Below are 23,415 nucleotides of genomic sequence, written 5' to 3' on the forward strand. Positions count from 1 at the left end.
TTCCCATAAATATGGCCCCACCCTGTCCCCTAGTACTCAGCAGCGCAGAATGGGATGTGTCTGAGGGGACCGATATAGATGTCTGCATGACAGCACAGAGGTGCCTGGGTTTGAAGGTGCGGTTCAAGAGTGGCCCTCTTCCTCCAAATGCTCCATTTACCATTTGTCAACAAAAATGCACTTGTCTTTGGCTAAGAGGCCAATCGGGAAAGGGTCTGAATGGAAGCATCCTGTAGCCCAAAGGGGAAGGCTACATTTATAAAGATCAGAAGCATCCTGCACACTTGTCCAGGGATGACCTTTCACTTGTCCTCAGCATTGAGCACTGTGGGTCCCTGAAGGTGTCCCAGGTCACTGGTTTTATTTACAGCTGGGAATTCGCTCAGGTGTATGTGGTGGGCAGGCCGCACAGGGACATGTGGCAGCCAGGGGAGGTTGTGTGTACACCATGCCTCCTGTACAGATGCCCCATTTCAGTGAACATGCTGCACAGCCCTCTCAGGGAACAGAGGACAGGTTAGAGGAAATACAGAAGATCTGGTCAGACATCCTCTCTCAGACAACCAAAGAGATTGGTATCTGGTGGAGAACTGTCAGGGAAGTTTCTCTGAGGGCAGCACGTTGGCATAGTTACCCTGCCATGGCAACTGTGAGAAGGCCTGTGAGGGCATCATTACCCAGTGAGGTCATATAAGGATCCTGTGACTTGAGGGGCAGGCTTCAGGAGGAGGGGCAGTTTTGTGGAGGAGAGCAGGGGGGAGGCAGAGGTACTCTTCATGGCCCCTCACACCTGGGCCTCCCCGCCCATGCCCTAGTCTAGTAGACAACCCATGCGGGGCGTTCCACTGGGCTGGCACAGCCCAAGGGGCCCAGGAGGACAAGAGAGACCCACATTCTGAGATTGGCTTGAGAGGCAAGATTAACGTAAGAGACAGCTAGGTTGTATGGCACTGACCCAAAGAGGCAGAGATTTGTGTGGACTGGGGAATCAGGGAAGGCTCCTTGGCAGTGGGCCTGAAGGACAAGTGAGATTTAGACCCATGGGGAAGAGAGGGAAGACATTCCAGTTTAGGAAGAATAAAAGCAAAGACACACTCTCCTCGACCTTGTCCTGCCCCAAATATAAATTCATAGACCACTCCCATTTTCACAACTGAGGACTGAAGAAAACCAAGAGGTTAAGGGGCCTACCCAGTGTTACACAGGTGGTGGAGAGGTGTTCTGCTCAATGGTTAGGTTCATGTTGGGGCTCCGCATTTACAGCTGATAGGAATGTGAGGACAAGCTCATGCCATTTCAAACATTTCCAAGTGATACTGAGAGAGATGTTGAAGGTGCAAAATGAGGGTGCTGAATGACCTCACAAAGTGGGAATGGTGGGCCCATTTTGATATGAAATTCAAAACAAGTTCATGACCAAAGGAAATAATACAAAATGACAACATAATCATTACACTCCCCTCTCCCTTAGAAGTAAAAATCAGTATACCCCTCTCTCTCTCCAGCATGAAAGGATGAGATAAAGGCTCAGCAGCAGCCCCCGTGAAACACATGGTCAACACTGTGAAGAGGTGTTACTAAGACGATTTGGTCCGACGCAGAGATGGAAAGAGACAACTCTGCCCTTAGCCTGATCAGGCCCATAGGAAGGAACCATATTGGGGGAAGCCTTTGAGAGTGTGGCAATGAGAGGGGACCTTATTTGGGAGGGGACTCCCTGTTGCCGATCTTGAAAATGCAAAGATGGGACATTCGTTTAATGGGGCTGTTGCAGAGTGGATGCGCCCAGAGGTTGGGCCACCCTGCTTGAGAATCAAAGCACCTTCAAGTCCTAAACTGCTTGAGTGCTGCAATCGCCGGATTTGGGGTCTGGGGCAACCCAGGTCTTCGTCCGAGATTTCCGGAGAGCGCTTTCTCTTGGGAGCACGTCTGGGGACTGGCTTCTCTGCTTCCACTTTTGCTGGCGTGGCCAAAGGAACCTCCGCGTAGGCCCGGTAGCCACCAAGCAGTCAGTATGTCTCCCGATACCAGCCCAACTGCGTTTCTCCACACCCTCGCTAGAGGACATGGTAGTGACCAGGGGTAGGTTGAGAAACGGGAGCCACTGCTGCTGCAAAGAAAATCAGAAGTGATCAGTCCCTGCTGCTGTACCCAGTCTCCTGCCAGAATTTCCCTCTCTCGTGTCTCTCCCAGTTTCTGGCTGAAGACCTTTAATCTACTTGACATCCAAAACACAGCCTTGGCCCATCACCTCTATGAGTCCCTAGAGAAGGGACACTGGCTGCAAAAGCAATTCCTGGAGCGGACGGCTGCAGCACATGAGGAAGTCTCTTCACCGTTTCCAGTGAAAAGAGGAGAACCCGAAAGTAATTGCAGTCAGGATCCTCTCCATCTCTCCCTTCCACAACAAGAAAACATTTCTTGCAGTCTGTCACTTCTGAGGCTTTAATGGAAATAGCGTTCAAGGTTTGGGAAAAAATAATCTAATATAAATTGGTTAAAAACCCGCCCGCCTTGGCAACCCCTCTTGGACCCCATTTATTCTGCGTGTTTCGACCACACTGAACTCTAGCCCTGTGATACTTTTATCTAGATTAGAACAAGGCCAAATACTTAGGCAGAGTGATCAGGAGACCTAGAACCACGTTCTGTATACCAAGACTAGACTCACATCAACCCAGTCTCCTGGGACACCATCTGCTCAACTCTCCAGTCTCAATAGCACTTCAACACCCCTCTTGGTTCTTCCGGTCTTCCCATAAATATGGCCCCACCCTGTCCCCTAGTACTCAGCAGCGCAGAATGGGATGTGTCTGAGGGGACCGATATAGATGTCTGCATGACAGCACAGAGGTGCCTGGGTTTGAAGGTGCGGTTCAAGAGTGGCCCTCTTCCTCCAAATGCTCCATTTACCATTTGTCAACAAAAATGCACTTGTCTTTGGCTAAGAGGCCAATCGGGAAAGGGTCTGAATGGAAGCATCCTGTAGCCCAAAGGGGAAGGCTACATTTATAAAGATCAGAAGCATCCTGCACACTTGTCCAGGGATGACCTTTCACTTGTCCTCAGCATTGAGCACTGTGGGTCCCTGAAGGTGTCCCAGGTCACTGGTATTACTTACAGCTGGGAATTCGCTCAGGTGTATGTGGTGGGCAGGCCGCACAGGGACATGTGGCAGCCAGGGGAGGTTGTGTGTACACCATGCCTCCTGTACAGATGCCCCATTTCAGTGAACATGCTGCACAGCCCTCTCAGGGAACAGAGGACAGGTTAGAGGAAATACAGAAGATCTGGTCAGACATCCTCTCTCAGACAACCAAAGAGATTGGTATCTGGTGGAGAACTGTCAGGGAAGTTTCTCTGAGGGCAGCACGTTGGCATAGTTACCCTGCCATGGCAACTGTGAGAAGGCCTGTGAGGGCATCATTACCCAGTGAGGTCATATAAGGAACCTGTGACTTGAGGGGCAGGCTTCAGGAGGAGGGGCAGTTTTGTGGAGGAGAGCAGGGGGGAGGCAGAGGTACTCTTCATGGCCCCTCACACCTGGGCCTCCCCGCCCATGCCCTAGTCTAGTAGACAACCCATGCGGGGCGTTCCACTGGGCTGGCACAGCCCCAGGGGCCCAGGAGGGCAAGAGAGACCCACATTCTGAGATTGGCTTGAGAGGCAAGATTAACGTAAGAGACAGCTAGGTTGTATGGCACTGACCCAAAGAGGCAGAGATTTGTGTGGACTGGGGAATCAGGGAAGGCTCCTTGGCAGTGGGCCTGAAGGACAAGTGAGATTTAGACCCATGGGGAAGAGAGGGAAGACATTCCAGTTTAGGAAGAATAAAAGCAAAGACACACTCTCCTCGACCTTGTCCTGCCCCAAATATAAATTCATAGACCACTCCCATTTTCACAACTGAGGACTGAAGAAAACCAAGAGGTTAAGGGGCCTACCCAGTGTTACACAGGTGGTGGAGAGGTGTTCTGCTCAATGGTTAGGTTCATGTTGGGGCTCCGCATTTACAGCTGATAGGAATGTGAGGACAAGCTCATGCCATTTCAAACATTTCCAAGTGATACTGAGAGAGATGTTGAAGGTGCAAAATGAGGGTGCTGAATGACCTCACAAAGTGGGAATGGTGGGCCCATTTTGATATGAAATTCAAAACAAGTTCATGACCAAAGGAAATAATACAAAATGACAACATAATCATTACACTCCCCTCTCCCTTAGAAGTAAAAATCAGTATACCCCTCTCTCTCTCCAGCATGAAAGGATGAGATAAAGGCTCAGCAGCAGCCCCCGTGAAACACATGGTCAACACTGTGAAGAGGTGTTACTAAGACGATTTGGTCCGACGCAGAGATGGAAAGAGACAACTCTGCCCTTAGCCTGATCAGGCCCACAGGAAGGAACTATATTGGGGGAAGCCTTTGAGAGTGTGGCAATGAGAGCGGACCTTATTTGGGAGGGGACTCCCTGTTTCCGATCTTGAAAACGCAAAGATGGGACATTCGTTTACTGGGGCTGTTGCAGAGTGGATGCGCCCAGAGGTTGGGCCACCCTGCTTGAGAATCAAAGCACCTTCTAGTCCTAAACTGCTTGAGTGCTGCAATCGCCGGATTTGGGGTCTGGGGCAACCCAGGTCTTCGTCCGAGATTTCCGGAGAGCGCTTTCTCTTGGGAGCACGTCTGGGGACTGGCTTCTCTGCTTCCACTTTTGCTGGCGTGGCCAAAGGAACCTCCGCGTAGGCCCGGTAGCCACCAAGCAGTCAGTATGTCTCCCGATACCAGCCCAACTGCGTTTCTCCACACCCTCGCTAGAGGACATGGTAGTGACCAGGGGTAGGTTGAGAAACGGGAGCCACTGCTGCTGCAAAGAAAATCAGAAGTGATCAGTCCCTGCTGCTGTACCCAGTCTCCGGCCAGAATTTCCCTCTCTCGTGTCTCTCCCAGTTTCCGGCGGAAGACCTTTAATCTACTTGACATCCAAAACACAGCCTTGGCCCATCACCTCTATGAGTCCCTAGAGAAGGGACACTGGCTGCAAAAGCAATTCCTGGAGCGGACGGCTGCAGCACATGAGGAAGTCTCTTCACCGTTTCCAGTGAAAAGAGGAGAACCCGAAAGTAATTGCAGTCAGGATCCTCTCCATCTCTCCCTTCCACCACAGAGAAAACATTTCCTGCAGTCTGTCACTTCTGAGGCTTTAATGGAAATAGCGTTCAAGGTTTGGGAAAAAATAATCTAATATAAATTGGTTAAAAACCCGCCCGCCTTGGCAACCCCTCTTGGACCCCATTTATACTGCGTGTTTCGACCACACTGAACTCTAGCCCTGTGATACTTTTATCTAGATTAGAACAAGGCCAAATACTTAGGCAGAGTGATCAGGAGACCTAGAACCACGTTCTGTATACCAAGACTAGACTCACATCAACCCAGTCTCCTGGGACACCATCTGCTCAACTCTCCAGTCTCAATAGCACTTCAACACCCCTCTTGGTTCTTCCGGTCTTCCCATAAATATGGCCCCACCCTGTCCCCTAGTACTCAGCAGCGCAGAATGGGATGTGTCTGAGGGGACCGATATAGATGTCTGCATGACAGCACAGAGGTGCCTGGGTTTGAAGGTGCGGTTCAAGAGTGGCCCTCTTCCTCCAAATGCTCCATTTACCATTTGTCAACAAAAATGCACTTGTCTTTGGCTAAGAGGCCAATCGGGAAAGGGTCTGAATGGAAGCATCCTGTAGCCCAAAGGGGAAGGCTACATTTATAAAGATCAGAAGCATCCTGCACACTTGTCCAGGGATGACCTTTCACTTGTCCTCAGCATTGAGCACTGTGGGTCCCTGAAGGTGTCCCAGGTCACTGGTATTACTTACAGCTGGGAATTCGCTCAGGTGTATGTGGTGGGCAGGCCGCACAGGGATATGTGGCAGCCAGGGGAGGTTGTGTGTACACCATGCCTCCTGTACAGATGCCCCATTTCAGTGAACATGCTGCACTGCCCTCTCAGGGAACAGAGGACAGGTTAGAGGAAATACAGAAGATCTGGTCAGACATCCTCTCTCAGACAACCAAAGAGATTGGTATCTGGTGGAGAACTGTCAGGGAAGTTTCTCTGAGGGCAGCACGTTGGCATAGTTACCCTGCCATGGCAACTGTGAGAAGGCCTGTGAGGGCATCATTACCCAGTGAGGTCATATAAGGAACCTGTGACTTGATGGGCAGGCTTCAGGAGGAGGGGCAGTTTTGTGGAGGACAGCAGGGGGGAGGCAGAGGTACTCTTCATGGCCCCTCACACCTGAGCCTCCCCGCCCATGCCCTAGCCTAGTAGACAACCCATGCGGGGCGTTCCACTGGGCTGGCACAGCCCCAGGGGCCCAGGAGGGCAAGAGAGACCCACATTCTGAGATTGGCTTGAGAGGCAAGATTAACGTAAGAGACAGCTAGGTTGTATGGCACTGACCCAAAGAGGCAGAGATTTGTGTGGACTGGGGAATCAGGGAAGGCTCCTTGGCAGTGGGCCTGAAGGACAAGTGAGATTTAGACCCATGGGGAAGAGAGGGAAGACATTCCAGTTTAGGAAGAATAAAAGCAAAGACACACTCTCCTCGACCTTGTCCTGCCCCAAATATAAATTCATAGACCACTCCCATTTTCACAACTGAGGACTGAAGAAAACCAAGAGGTTAAGGGGCCTACCCAGTGTTACACAGGTGGTGGAGAGGTGTTCTGCTCAATGGTTAGGTTCATGTTGGGGCTCCGCATTTACAGCTGATAGGAATGTGAGGACAAGCTCATGCCATTTCAAACATTTCCAAGTGATACTGAGAGAGATGTTGAAGGTGCAAAATGAGGGTGCTGAATGACCTCACAAAGTGGGAATGGTGGGCCCATTTTGATATGAAATTCAAAACAAGTTCATGACCAAAGGAAATAATACAAAATGACAACATAATCATTACACTCCCCTCTCCCTTAGAAGTAAAAATCAGTATACCCCTCTCTCTCTCCAGCATGAAAGGATGAGATAAAGGCTCAGCAGCAGCCCCCGTGAAACACATGGTCAACACTGTGAAGAGGTGTTACTAAGACGATTTGGTCCGACGCAGAGATGGAAAGAGACAACTCTGCCCTTAGCCTGATCAGGCCCATAGGAAGGAACCATATTGGGGGAAGCCTTTGAGAGTGTGGCAATGAGAGGGGACCTTATTTGGGAGGGGACTCCCTGTTTCCGATCTTGAAAATGCAAAGATGGGACATTCGTTTACTGGGGCTGCTGCAGAGTGGATGCGCCCAGAGGTTGGGCCACCCTGCTTGAGAATCAAAGCACCTTCTAGTCCTAAACTGCTTGAGTGCTGCAATCGCCGGATTTGGGGTCTGGGGCAACCCAGGTCTTCGTCCGAGATTTCCGGAGAGCGCTTTCTCTTGGGAGCACGTCTGGGGACTGGCTTCTCTGCTTCCACTTTTGCTGGCGTGGCCAAAGGAACCTCCGCGTAGGCCCGGTAGCCACCAAGCAGTCAGTATGTCTCCCGATACCAGCCCAACTGCGTTTCTCCACACCCTCGCTAGAGGACATGGTAGTGACCAGGGGTAGGTTGAGAAACGGGAGCCACTGCTGCTGCAAAGAAAATCAGAAGTGATCAGTCCCTGCTGCTGTACCCAGTCTCCTGCCAGAATTTCCCTCTCTCGTGTCTCTCCCAGTTTCTGGCGGAAGACCTTTAATCTACTTGACGTCCAAAACACAGCCTTGGCCCATCACCTCTATGAGTCCCTAGAGAAGGGACACTGGCTGCAAAAGCAATTCCTGGAGCGGACGGCTGCAGCACATGAGGAAGTCTCTTCACCGTTTCCAGTGAAAAGAGGAGAACCCGAAAGTAATTGCAGTCAGGATCCTCTCCATCTCTCCCTTCCACAACAAGAAAACATTTCTTGCAGTCTGTCACTTCTGAGGCTTTAATGGAAATAGCGTTCAAGGTTTGGGAAAAAATAATCTAATATAAATTGGTTAAAAACCCGCCCGCCTTGGCAACCCCTCTTGGACCCCATTTATTCTGCGTGTTTCGACCACACTGAACTCTAGCCCTGTGATACTTTTATCTAGATTAGAACAAGGCCAAATACTTAGGCAGAGTGATCAGGAGACCTAGAACCACGTTCTGTATACCAAGACTAGACTCACATCAACCCAGTCTCCTGGGACACCATCTGCTCAACTCTCCAGTCTCAATAGCACTTCAACACCCCTCTTGGTTCTTCCGGTCTTCCCATAAATATGGCCCCACCCTGTCCCCTAGTACTCAGCAGCGCAGAATGGGATGTGTCTGAGGGGACCGATATAGATGTCTGCATGACAGCACAGAGGTGCCTGGGTTTGAAGGTGCGGTTCAAGAGTGGCCCTCTTCCTCCAAATGCTCCATTTACCATTTGTCAACAAAAATGCACTTGTCTTTGGCTAAGAGGCCAATCGGGAAAGGGTCTGAATGGAAGCATCCTGTAGCCCAAAGGGGAAGGCTACATTTATAAAGATCAGAAGCATCCTGCACACTTGTCCAGGGATGACCTTTCACTTGTCCTCAGCATTGAGCACTGTGGGTCCCTGAAGGTGTCCCAGGTCACTGGTTTTATTTACAGCTGGGAATTCGCTCAGGTGTATGTGGTGGGCAGGCCGCACAGGGACATGTGGCAGCCAGGAGAGGTTGTGTGTACACCATGCCTCCTGTACAGATGCCCCATTTCAGTGAACATGCTGCACAGCCCTCTCAGGGAACAGAGGACAGGTTAGAGGAAATACAGAAGATCTGGTCAGACATCCTCTCTCAGACAACCAAAGAGATTGGTATCTGGTGGAGAACTGTCAGGGAAGTTTCTCTGAGGGCAGCACGTTGGCATAGTTACCCTGCCATGGCAACTGTGAGAAGGCCTGTGAGGGCATCATTACCCAGTGAGGTCATATAAGGAACCTGTGACTTGAGGGGCAGGCTTCAGGAGGAGGGGCAGTTTTGTGGAGGAGAGCAGGGGGGAGGCAGAGGTACTCTTCATGGCCCCTCACACCTGGGCCTCCCCGCCCATGCCCTAGTCTAGTAGACAACCCATGCGGGGCGTTCCACTGGGCTGGCACAGCCCAAGGGGCCCAGGAGGACAAGAGAGACCCACATTCTGAGATTGGCTTGAGAGGCAAGATTAACGTAAGAGACAGCTAGGTTGTATGGCACTGACCCAAAGAGGCAGAGATTTGTGTGGACTGGGGAATCAGGGAAGGCTCCTTGGCAGTGGGCCTGAAGGACAAGTGAGATTTAGACCCATGGGGAAGAGAGGGAAGACATTCCAGTTTAGGAAGAATAAAAGCAAAGACACACTCTCCTCGACCTTGTCCTGCCCCAAATATAAATTCATAGACCACTCCCATTTTCACAACTGAGGACTGAAGAAAACCAAGAGGTTAAGGGGCCTACCCAGTGTTACACAGGTGGTGGAGAGGTGTTCTGCTCAATGGTTAGGTTCATGTTGGGGCTCCGCATTTACAGCTGATAGGAATGTGAGGACAAGCTCATGCCATTTCAAACATTTCCAAGTGATACTGAGAGAGATGTTGAAGGTGCAAAATGAGGGTGCTGAATGACCTCACAAAGTGGGAATGGTGGGCCCATTTTGATATGAAATTCAAAACAAGTTCATGACCAAAGGAAATAATACAAAATGACAACATAATCATTACACTCCCCTCTCCCTTAGAAGTAAAAATCAGTATACCCCTCTCTCTCTCCAGCATGAAAGGATGAGATAAAGGCTCAGCAGCAGCCCCCGTGAAACACATGGTCAACACTGTGAAGAGGTGTTACTAAGACGATTTGGTCCGACGCAGAGATGGAAAGAGACAACTCTGCCCTTAGCCTGATCAGGCCCATAGGAAGGAACCATATTGGGGGAAGCCTTTGAGAGTGTGGCAATGAGAGGGGACCTTATTTGGGAGGGGACTCCCTGTTGCCGATCTTGAAAATGCAAAGATGGGACATTCGTTTAATGGGGCTGTTGCAGAGTGGATGCGCCCAGAGGTTGGGCCACCCTGCTTGAGAATCAAAGCACCTTCAAGTCCTAAACTGCTTGAGTGCTGCAATCGCCGGATTTGGGGTCTGGGGCAACCCAGGTCTTCGTCCGAGATTTCCGGAGAGCGCTTTCTCTTGGGAGCACGTCTGGGGACTGGCTTCTCTGCTTCCACTTTTGCTGGCGTGGCCAAAGGAACCTCCGCGTAGGCCCGGTAGCCACCAAGCAGTCAGTATGTCTCCCGATACCAGCCCAACTGCGTTTCTCCACACCCTCGCTAGAGGACATGGTAGTGACCAGGGGTAGGTTGAGAAACGGGAGCCACTGCTGCTGCAAAGAAAATCAGAAGTGATCAGTCCCTGCTGCTGTACCCAGTCTCCTGCCAGAATTTCCCTCTCTCGTGTCTCTCCCAGTTTCTGGCTGAAGACCTTTAATCTACTTGACGTCCAAAACACAGCCTTGGCCCATCACCTCTATGAGTCCCTAGAGAAGGGACACTGGCTGCAAAAGCAATTCCTGGAGCGGACGGCTGCAGCACATGAGGAAGTCTCTTCACCGTTTCCAGTGAAAAGAGGAGAACCCGAAAGTAATTGCAGTCAGGATCCTCTCCATCTCTCCCTTCCACAACAAGAAAACATTTCTTGCAGTCTGTCACTTCTGAGGCTTTAATGGAAATAGCGTTCAAGGTTTGGGAAAAAATAATCTAATATAAATTGGTTAAAAACCCGCCCGCCTTGGCAACCCCTCTTGGACCCCATTTATTCTGCGTGTTTCGACCACACTGAACTCTAGCCCTGTGATACTTTTATCTAGATTAGAACAAGGCCAAATACTTAGGCAGAGTGATCAGGAGACCTAGAACCACGTTCTGTATACCAAGACTAGACTCACATCAACCCAGTCTCCTGGGACACCATCTGCTCAACTCTCCAGTCTCAATAGCACTTCAACACCCCTCTTGGTTCTTCCGGTCTTCCCATAAATATGGCCCCACCCTGTCCCCTAGTACTCAGCAGCGCAGAATGGGATGTGTCTGAGGGGACCGATATAGATGTCTGCATGACAGCACAGAGGTGCCTGGGTTTGAAGGTGCGGTTCAAGAGTGGCCCTCTTCCTCCAAATGCTCCATTTACCATTTGTCAACAAAAATGCACTTGTCTTTGGCTAAGAGGCCAATCGGGAAAGGGTCTGAATGGAAGCATCCTGTAGCCCAAAGGGGAAGGCTACATTTATAAAGATCAGAAGCATCCTGCACACTTGTCCAGGGATGACCTTTCACTTGTCCTCAGCATTGAGCACTGTGGGTCCCTGAAGGTGTCCCAGGTCACTGGTATTACTTACAGCTGGGAATTCGCTCAGGTGTATGTGGTGGGCAGGCCGCACAGGGACATGTGGCAGCCAGGGGAGGTTGTGTGTACACCATGCCTCCTGTACAGATGCCCCATTTCAGTGAACATGCTGCACAGCCCTCTCAGGGAACAGAGGACAGGTTAGAGGAAATACAGAAGATCTGGTCAGACATCCTCTCTCAGACAACCAAAGAGATTGGTATCTGGTGGAGAACTGTCAGGGAAGTTTCTCTGAGGGCAGCACGTTGGCATAGTTACCCTGCCATGGCAACTGTGAGAAGGCCTGTGAGGGCATCATTACCCAGTGAGGTCATATAAGGAACCTGTGACTTGAGGGGCAGGCTTCAGGAGGAGGGGCAGTTTTGTGGAGGAGAGCAGGGGGGAGGCAGAGGTACTCTTCATGGCCCCTCACACCTGGGCCTCCCCGCCCATGCCCTAGTCTAGTAGACAACCCATGCGGGGCGTTCCACTGGGCTGGCACAGCCCCAGGGGCCCAGGAGGGCAAGAGAGACCCACATTCTGAGATTGGCTTGAGAGGCAAGATTAACGTAAGAGACAGCTAGGTTGTATGGCACTGACCCAAAGAGGCAGAGATTTGTGTGGACTGGGGAATCAGGGAAGGCTCCTTGGCAGTGGGCCTGAAGGACAAGTGAGATTTAGACCCATGGGGAAGAGAGGGAAGACATTCCAGTTTAGGAAGAATAAAAGCAAAGACACACTCTCCTCGACCTTGTCCTGCCCCAAATATAAATTCATAGACCACTCCCATTTTCACAACTGAGGACTGAAGAAAACCAAGAGGTTAAGGGGCCTACCCAGTGTTACACAGGTGGTGGAGAGGTGTTCTGCTCAATGGTTAGGTTCATGTTGGGGCTCCGCATTTACAGCTGATAGGAATGTGAGGACAAGCTCATGCCATTTCAAACATTTCCAAGTGATACTGAGAGAGATGTTGAAGGTGCAAAATGAGGGTGCTGAATGACCTCACAAAGTGGGAATGGTGGGCCCATTTTGATATGAAATTCAAAACAAGTTCATGACCAAAGGAAATAATACAAAATGACAACATAATCATTACACTCCCCTCTCCCTTAGAAGTAAAAATCAGTATACCCCTCTCTCTCTCCAGCATGAAAGGATGAGATAAAGGCTCAGCAGCAGCCCCCGTGAAACACATGGTCAACACTGTGAAGAGGTGTTACTAAGACGATTTGGTCCGACGCAGAGATGGAAAGAGACAACTCTGCCCTTAGCCTGATCAGGCCCACAGGAAGGAACTATATTGGGGGAAGCCTTTGAGAGTGTGGCAATGAGAGCGGACCTTATTTGGGAGGGGACTCCCTGTTTCCGATCTTGAAAACGCAAAGATGGGACATTCGTTTACTGGGGCTGTTGCAGAGTGGATGCGCCCAGAGGTTGGGCCACCCTGCTTGAGAATCAAAGCACCTTCTAGTCCTAAACTGCTTGAGTGCTGCAATCGCCGGATTTGGGGTCTGGGGCAACCCAGGTCTTCGTCCGAGATTTCCGGAGAGCGCTTTCTCTTGGGAGCACGTCTGGGGACTGGCTTCTCTGCTTCCACTTTTGCTGGCGTGGCCAAAGGAACCTCCGCGTAGGCCCGGTAGCCACCAAGCAGTCAGTATGTCTCCCGATACCAGCCCAACTGCGTTTCTCCACACCCTCGCTAGAGGACATGGTAGTGACCAGGGGTAGGTTGAGAAACGGGAGCCACTGCTGCTGCAAAGAAAATCAGAAGTGATCAGTCCCTGCTGCTGTACCCAGTCTCCGGCCAGAATTTCCCTCTCTCGTGTCTCTCCCAGTTTCCGGCGGAAGACCTTTAATCTACTTGACATCCAAAACACAGCCTTGGCCCATCACCTCTATGAGTCCCTAGAGAAGGGACACTGGCTGCAAAAGCAATTCCTGGAGCGGACGGCTGCAGCACATGAGGAAGTCTCTTCACCGTTTCCAGTGAAAAGAGGAGAACCCGAAAGTAATTGCAGTCAGGATCCTCTCCATCTCTCCCTTCCACCACAGAGAAAACATTTCCTGCAGTCTGTCACTTCTGAGGCTTTAATGGAAATAGCGTTCAAGGTTTGGGAAAAAATAATCTAATATAAATTGGTTAAAAACCCGCCCGCCTTGGCAACCCCTCTTGGACCCCATTTATTCTGCGTGTTTCGACCACACTGAACTCTAGCCCTGTGATACTTTTATCTAGATTAGAACAAGGCCAAATACTTAGGCAGAGTGATCAGGAGACCTAGAACCACGTTGTGTATACCAAGACTAGACTCACATCAACCCAGTCTCCTGGGACACCATCTCCTCAACTCTCCAGTCTCAATAGCACTTCAACACCCCTCTTGGTTCTTCCGGTCTTCCCATAAATATGGCCCCACCCTGTCCCCTAGTACTCAGCAGCGCAGAATGGGATGTGTCTGAGGGGACCGATATAGATGTCTGCATGACAGCACAGAGGTGCCTGGGTTTGAAGGTGCGGTTCAAGAGTGGCCCTCTTCCTCCAAATGCTCCATTTACCATTTGTCAACAAAAATGCACTTGTCTTTGGCTAAGAGGCCAATCGGGAAAGGGTCTGAATGGAAGCATCCTGTAGCCCAAAGGGGAAGGCTACATTTATAAAGATCAGAAGCATCCTGCACACTTGTCCAGGGATGACCTTTCACTTGTCCTCAGCATTGAGCACTGTGGGTCCCTGAAGGTGTCCCAGGTCACTGGTATTACTTACAGCTGGGAATTCGCTCAGGTGTATGTGGTGGGCAGGCCGCACAGGGATATGTGGCAGCCAGGGGAGGTTGTGTGTACACCATGCCTCCTGTACAGATGCCCCATTTCAGTGAACATGCTGCACTGCCCTCTCAGGGAACAGAGGACAGGTTAGAGGAAATACAGAAGATCTGGTCAGACATCCTCTCTCAGACAACCAAAGAGATTGGTATCTGGTGGAGAACTGTCAGGGAAGTTTCTCTGAGGGCAGCACGTTGGCATAGTTACCCTGCCATGGCAACTGTGAGAAGGCCTGTGAGGGCATCATTACCCAGTGAGGTCATATAAGGAACCTGTGACTTGATGGGCAGGCTTCAGGAGGAGGGGCAGTTTTGTGGAGGACAGCAGGGGGGAGGCAGAGGTACTCTTCATGGCCCCTCACACCTGAGCCTCCCCGCCCATGCCCTAGCCTAGTAGACAACCCATGCGGGGCGTTCCACTGGGCTGGCACAGCCCCAGGGGCCCAGGAGGGCAAGAGAGACCCACATTCTGAGATTGGCTTGAGAGGCAAGATTAACGTAAGAGACAGCTAGGTTGTATGGCACTGACCCAAAGAGGCAGAGATTTGTGTGGACTGGGGAATCAGGGAAGGCTCCTTGGCAGTGGGCCTGAAGGACAAGTGAGATTTAGACCCATGGGGAAGAGAGGGAAGACATTCCAGTTTAGGAAGAATAAAAGCAAAGACACACTCTCCTCGACCTTGTCCTGCCCCAAATATAAATTCATAGACCACTCCCATTTTCACAACTGAGGACTGAAGAAAACCAAGAGGTTAAGGGGCCTACCCAGTGTTACACAGGTGGTGGAGAGGTGTTCTGCTCAATGGTTAGGTTCATGTTGGGGCTCCGCATTTACAGCTGATAGGAATGTGAGGACAAGCTCATGCCATTTCAAACATTTCCAAGTGATACTGAGAGAGATGTTGAAGGTGCAAAATGAGGGTGCTGAATGACCTCACAAAGTGGGAATGGTGGGCCCATTTTGATATGAAATTCAAAACAAGTTCATGACCAAAGGAAATAATACAAAATGACAACATAATCATTACACTCCCCTCTCCCTTAGAAGTAAAAATCAGTATACCCCTCTCTCTCTCCAGCATGAAAGGATGAGATAAAGGCTCAGCAGCAGCCCCCGTGAAACACATGGTCAACACTGTGAAGAGGTGTTACTAAGACGATTTGGTCCGACGCAGAGATGGAAAGAGACAACTCTGCCCTTAGCCTGATCAGGCCCATAGGAAGGAACCATATTGGGGGAAGCCTTTGAGAGTGTGGCAATGAGAGGGGACCTTATTTGGGAGGGGACTCCCTGTTTCCGATCTTGAAAATGCAAAGATGGGACATTCGTTTACTGGGGCTGCTGCAGAGTGGATGCGCCCAGAGGTTGGGCCACCCTGCTTGAGAATCAAAGCACCTTCTAGTCCTAAACTGCTTGAGTGCTGCAATCGCCGGATTTGGGGTCTGGGGCAACCCAGGTCTTCGTCCGAGATTTCCGGAGAGCGCTTTCTCTTGGGAGCACGTCTGGGGACTGGCTTCTCTGCTTCCACTTTTGCTGGCGTGGCCAAAGGAACCTCCGCGTAGGCCCGGTAGCCACCAAGCAGTCAGTATGTCTCCCGATACCAGCCCAACTGCGTTTCTCCACACCCTCGCTAGAGGACATGGTAGTGACCAGGGGTAGGTTGAGAAACGGGAGCCACTGCTGCTGCAAAGAAAATCAGAAGTGATCAGTCCCTGCTGCTGTACCCAGTCTCCTGCCAGAATTTCCCTCTCTCGTGTCTCTCCCAGTTTCTGGCGGAAGACCTTTAATCTACTTGACGTCCAAAACACAGCCTTGGCCCATCACCTCTATGAGTCCCTAGAGAAGGGACACTGGCTGCAAAAGCAATTCCTGGAGCGGACGGCTGCAGCACATGAGGAAGTCTCTTCACCGTTTCCAGTGAAAAGAGGAGAACCCGAAAGTAATTGCAGTCAGGATCCTCTCCATCTCTCCCTTCCACAACAAGAAAACATTTCTTGCAGTCTGTCACTTCTGAGGCTTTAATGGAAATAGCGTTCAAGGTTTGGGAAAAAATAATCTAATATAAATTGGTTAAAAACCCGCCCGCCTTGGCAACCCCTCTTGGACCCCATTTATTCTGCGTGTTTCGACCACACTGAACTCTAGCCCTGTGATACTTTTATCTAGATTAGAACAAGGCCAAATACTTAGGCAGAGTGATCAGGAGACCTAGAACCACGTTCTGTATACCAAGACTAGACTCACATCAACCCAGTCTCCTGGGACACCATCTCCTCAACTCTCCAGTCTCAATAGCACTTCAACACCCCTCTTGGTTCTTCCGGTCTTCCCATAAATATGGCCCCACCCTGTCCCCTAGTACTCAGCAGCGCAGAATGGGATGTGTCTGAGGGGACCGATATAGATGTCTGCATGACAGCACAGAGGTGCCTGGGTTTGAAGGTGCGGTTCAAGAGTGGCCCTCTTCCTCCAAATGCTCCATTTACCATTTGTCAACAAAAATGCACTTGTCTTTGGCTAAGAGGCCAATCGGGAAAGGGTCTGAATGGAAGCATCCTGTAGCCCAAAGGGGAAGGCTACATTTATAAAGATCAGAAGCATCCTGCACACTTGTCCAGGGATGACCTTTCACTTGTCCTCAGCATTGAGCACTGTGGGTCCCTGAAGGTGTCCCAGGTCACTGGTTTTATTTACAGCTGGGAATTCGCTCAGGTGTATGTGGTGGGCAGGCCGCACAGGGACATGTGGCAGCCAGGGGAGGTTGTGTGTACACCATGCCTCCTGTACAGATGCCCCATTTCAGTGAACATGCTGCACAGCCCTCTCAGGGAACAGAGGACAGGTTAGAGGAAATACAGAAGATCTGGTCAGACATCCTCTCTCAGACAACCAAAGAGATTGGTATCTGGTGGAGAACTGTCAGGGAAGTTTCTCTGAGGGCAGCACGTTGGCATAGTTACCCTGCCATGGCAACTGTGAGAAGGCCTGTGAGGGCATCATTACCCAGTGAGGTCATATAAGGAACCTGTGACTTGAGGGGCAGGCTTCAGGAGGAGGGGCAGTTTTGTGGAGGAGAGCAGGGGGGAGGCAGAGGTACTCTTCATGGCCCCTCACACCTGGGCCTCCCCGCCCATGCCCTAGTCTAGTAGACAACCCATGCGGGGCGTTCCACTGGGCTGGCACAGCCCCAGGGGCCCAGGAGGGCAAGAGAGACCCACATTCTGAGATTGGCTTGAGAGGCAAGATTAACGTAAGAGACAGCTAGGTTGTATGGCACTGACCCAAAGAGGCAGAGATTTGTGTGGACTGGGGAATCAGGGAAGGCTCCTTGGCAGTGGGCCTGAAGGACAAGTGAGATTTAGACCCATGGGGAAGAGAGGGAAGACATTCCAGTTTAGGAAGAATAAAAGCAAAGACACACTCTCCTCGACCTTGTCCTGCCCCAAATATAAATTCATAGACCACTCCCATTTTCACAACTGAGGACTGAAGAAAACCAAGAGGTTAAGGGGCCTACCCAGTGTTACACAGGTGGTGGAGAGGTGTTCTGCTCAATGGTTAGGTTCATGTTGGGGCTCCGCATTTACAGCTGATAGGAATGTGAGGACAAGCTCATGCCATTTCAAACATTTCCAAGTGATACTGAGAGAGATGTTGAAGGTGCAAAATGAGGGTGCTGAATGACCTCACAAAGTGGGAATGGTGGGCCCATTTTGATATGAAATTCAAAACAAGTTCATGACCAAAGGAAATAATACAAAATGACAACATAATCATTACACTCCCCTCTCCCTTAGAAGTAAAAATCAGTATACCCCTCTCTCTCTCCAGCATGAAAGGATGAGATAAAGGCTCAGCAGCAGCCCCCGTGAAACACATGGTCAACACTGTGAAGAGGTGTTACTAAGACGATTTGGTCCGACGCAGAGATGGAAAGAGACAACTCTGCCCTTAGCCTGATCAGGCCCATAGGAAGGAACCATATTGGGGGAAGCCTTTGAGAGTGTGGCAATGAGAGGGGACCTTATTTGGGAGGGGACTCCCTGTTGCCGATCTTGAAAATGCAAAGATGGGACATTCGTTTAATGGGGCTGTTGCAGAGTGGATGCGCCCAGAGGTTGGGCCACCCTGCTTGAGAATCAAAGCACCTTCAAGTCCTAAACTGCTTGAGTGCTGCAATCGCCGGATTTGGGGTCTGGGGCAACCCAGGTCTTCGTCCGAGATTTCCGGAGAGCGCTTTCTCTTGGGAGCACGTCTGGGGACTGGCTTCTCTGCTTCCACTTTTGCTGGCGTGGCCAAAGGAACCTCCGCGTAGGCCCGGTAGCCACCAAGCAGTCAGTATGTCTCCCGATACCAGCCCAACTGCGTTTCTCCACACCCTCGCTAGAGGACATGGTAGTGACCAGGGGTAGGTTGAGAAACGGGAGCCACTGCTGCTGCAAAGAAAATCAGAAGTGATCAGTCCCTGCTGCTGTACCCAGTCTCCTGCCAGAATTTCCCTCTCTCGTGTCTCTCCCAGTTTCTGGCTGAAGACCTTTAATCTACTTGACATCCAAAACACAGCCTTGGCCCATCACCTCTATGAGTCCCTAGAGAAGGGACACTGGCTGCAAAAGCAATTCCTGGAGCGGACGGCTGCAGCACATGAGGAAGTCTCTTCACCGTTTCCAGTGAAAAGAGGAGAACCCGAAAGTAATTGCAGTCAGGATCCTCTCCATCTCTCCCTTCCACAACAAGAAAACATTTCTTGCAGTCTGTCACTTCTGAGGCTTTAATGGAAATAGCGTTCAAGGTTTGGGAAAAAATAATCTAATATAAATTGGTTAAAAACCCGCCCGCCTTGGCAACCCCTCTTGGACCCCATTTATTCTGCGTGTTTCGACCACACTGAACTCTAGCCCTGTGATACTTTTATCTAGATTAGAACAAGGCCAAATACTTAGGCAGAGTGATCAGGAGACCTAGAACCACGTTCTGTATACCAAGACTAGACTCACATCAACCCAGTCTCCTGGGACACCATCTGCTCAACTCTCCAGTCTCAATAGCACTTCAACACCCCTCTTGGTTCTTCCGGTCTTCCCATAAATATGGCCCCACCCTGTCCCCTAGTACTCAGCAGCGCAGAATGGGATGTGTCTGAGGGGACCGATATAGATGTCTGCATGACAGCACAGAGGTGCCTGGGTTTGAAGGTGCGGTTCAAGAGTGGCCCTCTTCCTCCAAATGCTCCATTTACCATTTGTCAACAAAAATGCACTTGTCTTTGGCTAAGAGGCCAATCGGGAAAGGGTCTGAATGGAAGCATCCTGTAGCCCAAAGGGGAAGGCTACATTTATAAAGATCAGAAGCATCCTGCACACTTGTCCAGGGATGACCTTTCACTTGTCCTCAGCATTGAGCACTGTGGGTCCCTGAAGGTGTCCCAGGTCACTGGTATTACTTACAGCTGGGAATTCGCTCAGGTGTATGTGGTGGGCAGGCCGCACAGGGACATGTGGCAGCCAGGGGAGGTTGTGTGTACACCATGCCTCCTGTACAGATGCCCCATTTCAGTGAACATGCTGCACAGCCCTCTCAGGGAACAGAGGACAGGTTAGAGGAAATACAGAAGATCTGGTCAGACATCCTCTCTCAGACAACCAAAGAGATTGGTATCTGGTGGAGAACTGTCAGGGAAGTTTCTCTGAGGGCAGCACGTTGGCATAGTTACCCTGCCATGGCAACTGTGAGAAGGCCTGTGAGGGCATCATTACCCAGTGAGGTCATATAAGGAACCTGTGACTTGAGGGGCAGGCTTCAGGAGGAGGGGCAGTTTTGTGGAGGAGAGCAGGGGGGAGGCAGAGGTACTCTTCATGGCCCCTCACACCTGGGCCTCCCCGCCCATGCCCTAGCCTAGTAGACAACCCATGCGGGGCGTTCCACTGGGCTGGCACAGCCCCAGGGGCCCAGGAGGGCAAGAGAGACCCACATTCTGAGATTGGCTTGAGAGGCAAGATTAACGTAAGAGACAGCTAGGTTGTATGGCACTGACCCAAAGAGGCAGAGATTTGTGTGGACTGGGGAATCAGGGAAGGCTCCTTGGCAGTGGGCCTGAAGGACAAGTGAGATTTAGACCCATGGGGAAGAGAGGGAAGACATTCCAGTTTAGGAAGAATAAAAGCAAAGACACACTCTCCTCGACCTTGTCCTGCCCCAAATATAAATTCATAGACCACTCCCATTTTCACAACTGAGGACTGAAGAAAACCAAGAGGTTAAGGGGCCTACCCAGTGTTACACAGGTGGTGGAGAGGTGTTCTGCTCAATGGTTAGGTTCATGTTGGGGCTCCGCATTTACAGCTGATAGGAATGTGAGGACAAGCTCATGCCATTTCAAACATTTCCAAGTGATACTGAGAGAGATGTTGAAGGTGCAAAATGAGGGTGCTGAATGACCTCACAAAGTGGGAATGGTGGGCCCATTTTGATATGAAATTCAAAACAAGTTCATGACCAAAGGAAATAATACAAAATGACAACATAATCATTACACTCCCCTCTCCCTTAGAAGTAAAAATCAGTATACCCCTCTCTCTCTCCAGCATGAAAGGATGAGATAAAGGCTCAGCAGCAGCCCCCGTGAAACACATGGTCAACACTGTGAAGAGGTGTTACTAAGACGATTTGGTCCGACGCCGAGATGGAAAGAGACAACTCTGCCCTTAGCCTGATCAGGCCCACAGGAAGGAACTATATTGGGGGAAGCCTTTGAGAGTGTGGCAATGAGAGCGGACCTTATTTGGGAGGGGACTCCCTGTTTCCGATCTTGAAAACGCAAAGATGGGACATTCGTTTACTGGGGCTGTTGCAGAGTGGATGCGCCCAGAGGTTGGGCCACCCTGCTTGAGAATCAAAGCACCTTCTAGTCCTAAACTGCTTGAGTGCTGCAATCGCCGGATTTGGGGTCTGGGGCAACCCAGGTCTTCGTCCGAGATTTCCGGAGAGCGCTTTCTCTTGGGAGCACGTCTGGGGACTGGCTTCTCTGCTTCCACTTTTGCTGGCGTGGCCAAAGGAACCTCCGCGTAGGCCCGGTAGCCACCAAGCAGTCAGTATGTCTCCCGATACCAGCCCAACTGCGTTTCTCCACACCCTCGCTAGAGGACATGGTAGTGACCAGGGGTAGGTTGAGAAACGGGAGCCACTGCTGCTGCAAAGAAAATCAGAAGTGATCAGTCCCTGCTGCTGTACCCAGTCTCCGGCCAGAATTTCCCTCTCTCGTGTCTCTCCCAGTTTCCGGCGGAAGACCTTTAATCTACTTGACATCCAAAACACAGCCTTGGCCCATCACCTCTATGAGTCCCTAGAGAAGGGACACTGGCTGCAAAAGCAATTCCTGGAGCGGACGGCTGCAGCACATGAGGAAGTCTCTTCACCGTTTCCAGTGAAAAGAGGAGAACCCGAAAGTAATTGCAGTCAGGATCCTCTCCATCTCTCCCTTCCACCACAGAGAAAACATTTCCTGCAGTCTGTCACTTCTGAGGCTTTAATGGAAATAGCGTTCAAGGTTTGGGAAAAAATAATCTAATATAAATTGGTTAAAAACCCGCCCGCCTTGGCAACCCCTCTTGGACCCCATTTATACTGCGTGTTTCGACCACACTGAACTCTAGCCCTGTGATACTTTTATCTAGATTAGAACAAGGCCAAATACTTAGGCAGAGTGATCAGGAGACCTAGAACCACGTTCTGTATACCAAGACTAGACTCACATCAACCCAGTCTCCTGGGACACCATCTGCTCAACTCTCCAGTCTCAATAGCACTTCAACACCCCTCTTGGTTCTTCCGGTCTTCCCATAAATATGGCCCCACCCTGTCCCCTAGTACTCAGCAGCGCAGAATGGGATGTGTCTGAGGGGACCGATATAGATGTCTGCATGACAGCACAGAGGTGCCTGGGTTTGAAGGTGCGGTTCAAGAGTGGCCCTCTTCCTCCAAATGCTCCATTTACCATTTGTCAACAAAAATGCACTTGTCTTTGGCTAAGAGGCCAATCGGGAAAGGGTCTGAATGGAAGCATCCTGTAGCCCAAAGGGGAAGACTACATTTATAAAGATCAGAAGCATCCTGCACACTTGTCCAGGGATGACCTTTCACTTGTCCTCAGCATTGAGCACTGTGGGTCCCTGAAGGTGTCCCAGGTCACTGGTATTACTTACAGCTGGGAATTCGCTCAGGTGTATGTGGTGGGCAGGCCGCACAGGGATATGTGGCAGCCAGGGGAGGTTGTGTGTACACCATGCCTCCTGTACAGATGCCCCATTTCAGTGAACATGCTGCACTGCCCTCTCAGGGAACAGAGGACAGGTTAGAGGAAATACAGAAGATCTGGTCAGACATCCTCTCTCAGACAACCAAAGAGATTGGTATCTGGTGGAGAACTGTCAGGGAAGTTTCTCTGAGGGCAGCACGTTGGCATAGTTACCCTGCCATGGCAACTGTGAGAAGGCCTGTGAGGGCATCATTACCCAGTGAGGTCATATAAGGAACCTGTGACTTGAGGGGCAGGCTTCAGGAGGAGGGGCAGTTTTGTGGAGGAGAGCAGGGGGGAGGCAGAGGTACTCTTCATGGCCCCTCACACCTGGGCCTCCCCGCCCATGCCCTAGCCTAGTAGACAACCCATGCGGGGCGTTCCACTGGGCTGGCACAGCCCCAGGGGCCCAGGAGGGCAAGAGAGACCCACATTCTGAGATTGGCTTGAGAGGCAAGATTAACGTAAGAGACAGCTAGGTTGTATGGCACTGACCCAAAGAGGCAGAGATTTGTGTGGACTGGGGAATCAGGGAAGGCTCCTTGGCAGTGGGCCTGAAGGACAAGTGAGATTTAGACCCATGGGGAAGAGAGGGAAGACATTCCAGTTTAGGAAGAATAAAAGCAAAGACACACTCTCCTCGACCTTGTCCTGCCCCAAATATAAATTCATAGACCACTCCCATTTTCACAACTGAGGACTGAAGAAAACCAAGAGGTTAAGGGGCCTACCCAGTGTTACACAGGTGGTGGAGAGGTGTTCTGCTCAATGGTTAGGTTCATGTTGGGGCTCCGCATTTACAGCTGATAGGAATGTGAGGACAAGCTCATGCCATTTCAAACATTTCCAAGTGATACTGAGAGAGATGTTGAAGGTGCAAAATGAGGGTGCTGAATGACCTCACAAAGTGGGAATGGTGGGCCCATTT

The sequence above is a fragment of the Balaenoptera borealis genome, assembly GCF_965194805.1.
Source record: "Balaenoptera borealis genome assembly, chromosome: 13".
NCBI classification, from domain to species: Eukaryota; Metazoa; Chordata; class Mammalia; order Artiodactyla; family Balaenopteridae; genus Balaenoptera; species Balaenoptera borealis.